This window comes from Triticum aestivum, chromosome 5A (genome assembly GCF_018294505.1).
Source record: "Triticum aestivum cultivar Chinese Spring chromosome 5A, IWGSC CS RefSeq v2.1, whole genome shotgun sequence".
In the NCBI taxonomy this organism is placed as follows: Eukaryota; Viridiplantae; Streptophyta; class Magnoliopsida; order Poales; family Poaceae; genus Triticum; species Triticum aestivum.
The window spans coordinates 142,820,385-142,828,688 of NC_057806.1; positions in this window are offsets into that span (position 1 = coordinate 142,820,385).

Here is an 8,304-nt window from a genome sequence, read left to right on the forward strand (position 1 = left end):
TGAACAAATAACACAAAGGTTATTCAATGATGGAAAAAACATTTCACCTATGATTTACCAAGTGGGAATTTAATTTCCTTTTTCCTTCAGGACCTTAACAATGCGGTCAGTCTCAACTTGCTTCATTTTTAAATCCACCAAATATTTTACGGTTGTCTTGGGTACTGCTTGTGATTGTGTTGTTTGCTTCCTCAACATGCCAACTTCATCTCTAAGTGCATAAGCAAAATCTCTTTCTACCAATAGTTTAGCCTCTAGAGCATCAGTAGTTGGGAATTCATGATGCACGATTGGGCCAGTGCCACTATTGTGGGATGATACAACATCCATGGGGACCTCGCTCTTTGATCTTTCGCTAACCTGTTTTGCCATATTGGATTCTGAAAAGTTGAAGTTAGAAAAACATCTCAACTGGGAGTTAGAATAGCAAACCAGTTAAACAAACAAGGAATTAAAGAGTTTCAATTGGATGATGAAAAGTAGTTATTAACATCATTGTAACCGGTTGTAGCAGCAAAGCAGTTAAACATACAAGATTTGCAAAAGGTACATGTTGTGGCACTGGAGTTTCTCTTGGATCCTAAAAAGTTGAGTAGCCAGTAACATGATCAGAGTAACTCGTTGCAGCAGCAAAGCAGTTAAACAAACAAGTTTTTGCAAAAGGAACCAGTTGTGGCATTGGAGTTTCTCTTGGATCCTGAAAAGTTGAGTAGTTAGTAACTTGATTAGATCAACAAGTTACAACAGCAAACCTGGTACACACATATATTTTTGGAAATGTACCTACTATGCAATTGGACTTCCAATTGGATCCTGAAAACTTGAAGTTGGTAAGATGATTATAGCAACAAGTTACAGCAGCTAACCAGGCAAATGGAGTTTCAGTTGAATCCTGCAAACTTGAATGTTAGCAATCATAAATAAAGTGTTGCAAGAGCCATAAGAAACTAACATGAAACTGGTAAAACAAACCAGTTTTGGCAACGTATTTAATTACACATGAACTAGTAAAACTAACAAGTTCTTGGCAACATATTAAAGTAACTAGTCGGTACCGTTTACCAGCAACAAAGACATCTGTACATTTCTTTGATGTAAGCAAAATGATTCCAACACACACACACACACACACACACACATATATATATATATATATATGGCGTCGTATCATATGCATCCATCCTAGTTCGTGCATCCCTGTATCCATCGAGTCCTGAGCCGGCCGATTGACATCGCATGCATCGGGTCAAAAGCAACGCAGATTTGCAAAAACAGGCCCGCGGCTGCTCTTAGTTAAGTATGCCAATTTGCTAATAACCCCTCATCTAAGCACATCTCTCCTCTGGCTTCTCCTCCAATCGCTCCATGGCGGCACAGCCCGGTGAACTGGCAGCGGGCTTGGCACGCGTCCGCGCCTATCTGCCTCAAATGGTTCCACAGCCCCGGTGAACCCTTCAATGCTGGCCGCTCTTGCCCTGCCTCTGCGTCTGTACGCCCCAAACTGCTCCACGGTACCGGTGATCCTTCCATAGCGGCGGCGAGATCCACCATGTTTGGCCTACCTCCGCGCTTGTTCACCGTCTCGGTGGTCCCCAACGCCGAGTCCAACAGTCCCCAATGCCATCGCCCGCAACCTGCACACCTTCCACTACACTGCGCTCTCATCCAACAGTTGTTCCTCCACCTGATACAAGAGTCGGCATAGCAACAAGGACCATGTCACTGCATTTTTCTAGTTCTTGTTTTCTGGCACTTGCAGATTGTAGCTTGTGAACTCACCGATGGTAGTTGGTCTTTTGTAATGTGCATGTAGCTTCAGAGTTTAGAATGTGAATTGTACATCGTTGATGAGTATTGATTTTCAGAAACAAGTGAGTATGACTTATTGTGGATGTAAAATTTCGTAAACAAAAAATTTATTACTGCCTAATTCCTACTGGCAATTTGAGGTGTTCAGCACATGATGTAGTACAGCTGAACCGGACCATACTATCAGCTGGTGCTTCTGCATTCCTATTTTCTTTCACATATTCACAAGCAAGAACATACTGCTGTTGCTGTAAGCTTCGAAGCCTGATAGAAAAACTGTAACTTGTCGCATCTGCTCGTCACTAAGAATTAATTAACCACACACCATTTGTGATACGAAATAAGACAAACAGTTGGACAAAACAAAAGTTCTGGTCCATTACATGAATGCAGAAATTCAATACACCAAATAAAATGGCACTATTAATAAGCCATGTTTTTTCTTGGAAGAGTTGCAGTTTCATGATGCACCATCTGCGGGCATGCCTTGAACATTTGTGGCTTCTTTTGCTTGATCCTTTTTGCATGAACACTAAAACACAAAAGATGAGTCGAAATAAGCACCTCCATGCATAACACAATACTAAAACATGGCCATGATTAGTTTAAGCCAGTCGAACTTACAAGCAAAGGAATGCTTGCTTTGCCTTGGGTGTACCAAATCCTCCTTGATTCATCTGCGTTTGCACGCCGTTGACCGATTCCATCGTGTAACCTGAAAACCCTTCTTCATTCATCTGTATGTATTACGTGATAAACCTTTCAAAATTGAGAAGCCCACATTCCTAAAGTAGAAAAAGTATGAACTCGTTTTTGTGGTGTTACCAATAATCACGGTGTCATTATGGATTGTCGACTGTCGAGCGGCGCTCGGGAGGAGTTCTTCTGGTCAGGATGCAGTGCACCGGAAACCGGTGCCTTCAGTTCCTGATCCGTTATGCCAAGGACGCCGTGGAAAGAATTACACGCAGCCGTCTGCCCTTGGACTGTTTATGCTTGCCGGTGCGGCGGCGCATGATGCCCTAACCCAACTTGGAGGACGTGCTTTCACTCACACGTGTGGGGGCCATCGTGGTGTGATAGGGATTGATGCAAACTATGCAGATCGATAGCCCCGTCCAAGATCGGCCGCGGGCGTGTTTTTGCAAATCTACCTTGCTTTTAAACCCACACGTGTGATGTCAATCGGCCGGCTGAGGACTCGATGGATGCAGGGATGCACGAACTAGGCTGGATGCATATGATACGACGCCTATATATATATAAGTTAAAAAGACGGTGTCCCTCATATAAACCTGACAGTTGTCTATCTATGAACATGCAAACATTACTAGTGCTATAAGTGATAACAGCAAACCATTTAAACAAATAGGGTAACAGTACGTAAATTTCACGTGAATTCTGCTGCACCCTAGAAGTACATATGACCAGCTATCTATGTGCTTAAGTAGCTATTTAAGTTCAGGCAAACAGGTAATTCTTAATCGTAAGTATCAAACACATAGATAGGCGCAGTCTATAATAGGATTAACAGGCTATGGCATAATCAGTAGTAAACTAAATTAAGCCAAGCAACGTAATTGAACAATTTTGCAATAAGTGCCTAACTAAAATTTTGAGAAGCAGGTAACTGAACTTATGCTAGCTCTGTGTGCAGGCACACTACAACTTATTTTTCGCTTACAAGGTTCTATGAAGGAGTCCATGGCATCAATTGCTTGGATACGCAGTCCCAATACTTCTTTCTTCCCACACTGCATTGGTAAGTCGAATGGTTAATATGATAAGATGGTGCATCCTTGATGTTTTATATGAGTAAGTGTTGTCAGACTAGTTGTAGCAACACATCACACTGGCTTTTATTGTATATTTCATGCAATTACATTTGGCATATAGAGATCTAAGAAATCTACAATATGATGAAAAGACAGGCATCCTTCACATTATTGGCGAACTCAGTTCATATAAACAAGCAATTCAACCATTCTGTGGGTAAATCAAAAGCGCCACTGGAATATTTTTCACTACCCCAATCATACACGCAAAAAGGGGCGACGCCACCGTAGGGGCTGGTATGGGCGGCCACCTTGGGTGGCTGGAAAGTGTGCACCTATTTTGAGTCATCCAGGTTGGCCCAGGCTAGTTTTGTTCGGTCCAGCACACGAGCAGGCAATGTAAGAAATGAAGAAAAAACGTTGCAATTCAGATGGGCCAATAACGTAAGTGCAAGGCAGGCCCTATAATAGGCTCGCAGTCCAAACGAGCGCCTCCCATATTGATTGAAAACAGGAAAAATCCCAATTCATTCACTCCAGCCTCCAGTCTGGTTCGCTCCTAACCTAGCCGCCGCTGGACAGACCGACACAGCACTTCCTCGCACCCTTGTTGGACGCCGATCGCTTGGCTTCAAGCGAATGGAAGGACAAGAAGATGAAGATCCAACCTTGGGTGTAGCCTGCATGGGAGGTGGTGGCGGTAGCACCGGCATGACATCGAGCTTGTGCAAACAAACAGTCGCACCTTGCAAAAGTAGCATGCGCAACGAGCAGGTACATCACATCCCTTATTATATCTAATTCAACTATTCAATTTCTGGCCAATAGTTAAACCTAACGGTGTTGTAAAACTGCTCGTATGTAGGGAGTTTATAAGAAAATGAAACCAAGTTCTGCTTATTTTATAACTACCCCAATCAATACTGATCTGACTGAACCTGATGTGACTAATCATGTTTCCGGTGCAAATATACAAGCTCATGTTATTCTTGAGCCTGAAGTGTCTAATGAACAGACTACTAATGAATGATTTGATGCAAACATTTTACATGCTATTGGTGATGAACATATAGTGTCTAATAAGGGATCTAATGCAAGCATTTTGCAAGCTACCATTGAAGGGTTTAGTGTCTAATGATGATCCGCTATTTTGAGAGAGAGAGAGAGATTTGCAGGAATTGATGACAAGCAAATTATAGTACATTTTCATGGCTTGAGGAAACATCGAGGCCATCTACTAGAAAGTCCCCGTATCATGACACCATAGCATAAATACTTTTCTAATCTGTTGTTTGAAACTATTGGCATACTTGTGCAGGATAGATATATTGATATGCAGTTTGCCCATTGGTTAGAGGTGCAATTACACTTCGATGTTTTCAGCCAAAGAACAAAAAATTTAACCAGGTACAGTCCATGTTAGTAGTCCTTGTACACCATGTTGCATTTTGTGTTTTTTGGTGCTTACATCATTTAGTGTTTTATAATCTGGAACTACTTTGGATCATTAGCTGGTTTTCAAAGTGCATGTAGCTTCACATCTCTCAAGTTATGTTGATTTCCGGAGTGCAAGTGCCTTTGTATTTTTTAAGTTAAATTTTCACCCCTGGTAACTTGAATTTGTGGATCCGCCACTACACACAAGTCATACACGCTGGCCGGTATGAATTAAATGAAATGCAGGGACTTATGCTAGCTCATTGTACATGCTCACTGTAGCTGCTTGCATTGGGATGTTCCATGTACAAGTCTATGTTACCACTTGCTTGGATGTGCAGGCCTTGTACTCCTTGCATCCCCCTCTGCATTTTTGACACGATGAATGGTTGATCAAATAAGAGGAATTGACCTTGCTGTTGTACCAAAGGACAAGTACTTACAAGGTTATACCGGTGTGCAGGATGTGCACCAGATCCCGTAGCGCCGTCATGCTTCGCTAAAAATGGTTTTGCTTGTTTCAGATGATATCTCTAGAAGAAATAAGAGTTAAAGTCAGAGTTGCATAGGCGTGTAAGCTAAGAGAGCAGTAAAAGGATATCCGAACATCGTCGGAACAATGCACAAGGGAGTGATATGTGGATACCTAATTCGGGCCAGCATTTGGGCATGCTCGCCTAGATAGAGTGTGGGTCACTTCAGAGCCATTGATGGTGATACACTGGAGTTGGCTAGCCGCACACGGATGCGGATCTTGAGCAGCAGCAGAGCGCTACGATGTAGTGGACGAGACCGTTGGTGAAGCCCCAACGGCCTCAGGGGGTGGAGGTGCGACGATGTGCTCGGTGAGTAGCCCCAGTGAGGTGGAAGACGACGTCGATGAAGCGCACCTGATGCGGTGGAAGTCGGTGTCTGTGAGGCACGTCGGTTGTGGCGGCCAACATTGTCGGTGGAGCACCCGGTGCAGTGGATGAGGGCGTAGATGAGATAGCTCTATTGTAATGGTGAAGTGCGACCGTCATCTTCGTCGTCGTCCGACATAGAGGTGGGGAATGAGACGAGACGAGGGGCGATTCAAACTTTGCTTTGGTTGGTGGCGAATTAGGGATTTGAGCGCTGTGGGCGTGGAAGGGGCGGTGGAGAAGGGAGATTTTGCAGGGCTATTATTGGGACGGCCAGATATATCACTCCAAAACGTGGAAGCGCAAAATTATTTTTTCGTTGTTATTTTCGGGGGTGGGGAGGGAGGGAGGGGGTGGGGGCTGGGTGCTATCATCCGTACGACACACGCGACCACCATGACACGACCCTAATCTGCCTGGTGCGCCTACAGTTGAGAATGCAAACGAATCTTCTTTCATTTGCAAACGAATCTGTATGTATTACCATGCCCATGTTTTCCTAGCAAATAATTAGTCATTCGAGACGAGATACTATAAATTAATTAATTAGGAGTTATTTGAATTAGAGTGTGTGTCACATAACGATCTCCAATTCTAATGTGGATTTCGCATTTCACGATATCCATGCTACTTTTTAATACAAATTCCTATGTATAAGATGAACACCATGGTAGTGAGAAAACTTTGGATGGATTCAAACATATGACCTACAAAAAAGTACAACAATCGAGTCAATGTCAACTTTTCCAAACCGAGTATGGCACGAATTCGAAATAATTACGGAAGCCATATGCATGGTCCTTAATTCAAATCTTAAAATGTACACTAAATTGAAACGTCAATATTAAGTCTCGTACTATCTACATTCAAATGTCCCCCCCCCCTCGCACATACACTACATACTTCCTGTATCGATCAATCTTCCTCTCCTAACCACCTTAGAAAGCTATCGGTTTCCGACACACGTTCATTGTTTCTCTCCATGTTTCGATCTCTAACTGTCTCAACTACACAACCCCCCTTTTCCACCCTGTTACCAAATGTATCTCTCTCACACACCCGCCATTGCACTCCATGACGAGCTCTCTCTCTCTCCCTCCCACCCTCTCTCGCTAGATACATGCATTGCATATCTAGACCCCCCCCCTCTCGTGCGCAAGCATGCACATTGTCTATCTAGGTCACTCTCTTGAGACTGTCTCACTCTTTCCTTCGCACAACAACCCACACTCGCTCAATCTCGCTCTCTTTATCTTTATCTCGATTAACCTCGCTTTCTCTCACACACAAATGATATATCTCCCTGTTCGGTCCTTGATCGACACACTCTATACTCTCTCACGCAGGTTGTCTATCTAGGTTAGTCCATCCAAGTCGCCCGCACTCTTTTGACCTCATGGCGGGCCACGCTTGCTCAATCTCTCTCTCTCTCTATGTGTGTCTCGATTGACCTTGCTCTTTCTCAGACACAAACGATATATCTCCATGTTTGAGCCCAATTCGACATACTCATATTGTATACTCTCGCATGCACATTGTCTATCTAGGTCGCTCTCCCCAACCCATCGCATTCTTTCAATCGCAATACAACCCAGACTAGCTCAATCTCTCTCCCTTTATATATGTAATCGATTGACCTTGCTTCCCCCCACGCACAAAAATATCTACAAGTCTGTGATTAGATCATCTCTCAAGCTCTATCTTATAGCCCTCACCCTTCCCGAAAGCTCAATCGGACAATATCTCCCCAGACCATATATATCATTTCAACGAATGTTGGAACACACTCACTTTGTCTCCCTATCTATTTGTGTCTCGATTGGCCTCGCTTTCTCACGCTGTATCTTCCACACATTGAAGCTACCTCTCCATCCCTCGCAGATCCGGAGCTATTTACATTGCGAGGGGGACTCCAACCTTGGATTAATTTGTGAAGGCATTTATTCTGGTGGGTTTATATTATACGTGGGGAAGACCCCTTTTTCCTTCCCCGTTGCTGCCTGTGATGCCCTTTTTCATTCCCGTCGCAGCCCGTTGTACACGCTCTGGCTGGCCCGCGCTGCCCGCTCGTTCGTCTCTGCACTATTCATAGCGACGCGAGGGCGACGTGGATGGCTTGGTTCTGCCTAGCGTATGCCTTGATCTTTATATGTTCAATTTTCGTGGCATTCGACCGACAACTACTACAAACACTGTTGCAACCCCCGCACCTCCCCCAATTGATTTCCCTCTGGCTTGGTCACGGCTCTCTGATACGTCTGCAATGTATCTATAATTTTTTATTGTTCCATGCTATTATATTATCAATCTTGGATGTTTTATAATCATTTTATAGTCATTTTATATCATTTTTGGGTACTAACCTATTGACATAGTGCCAA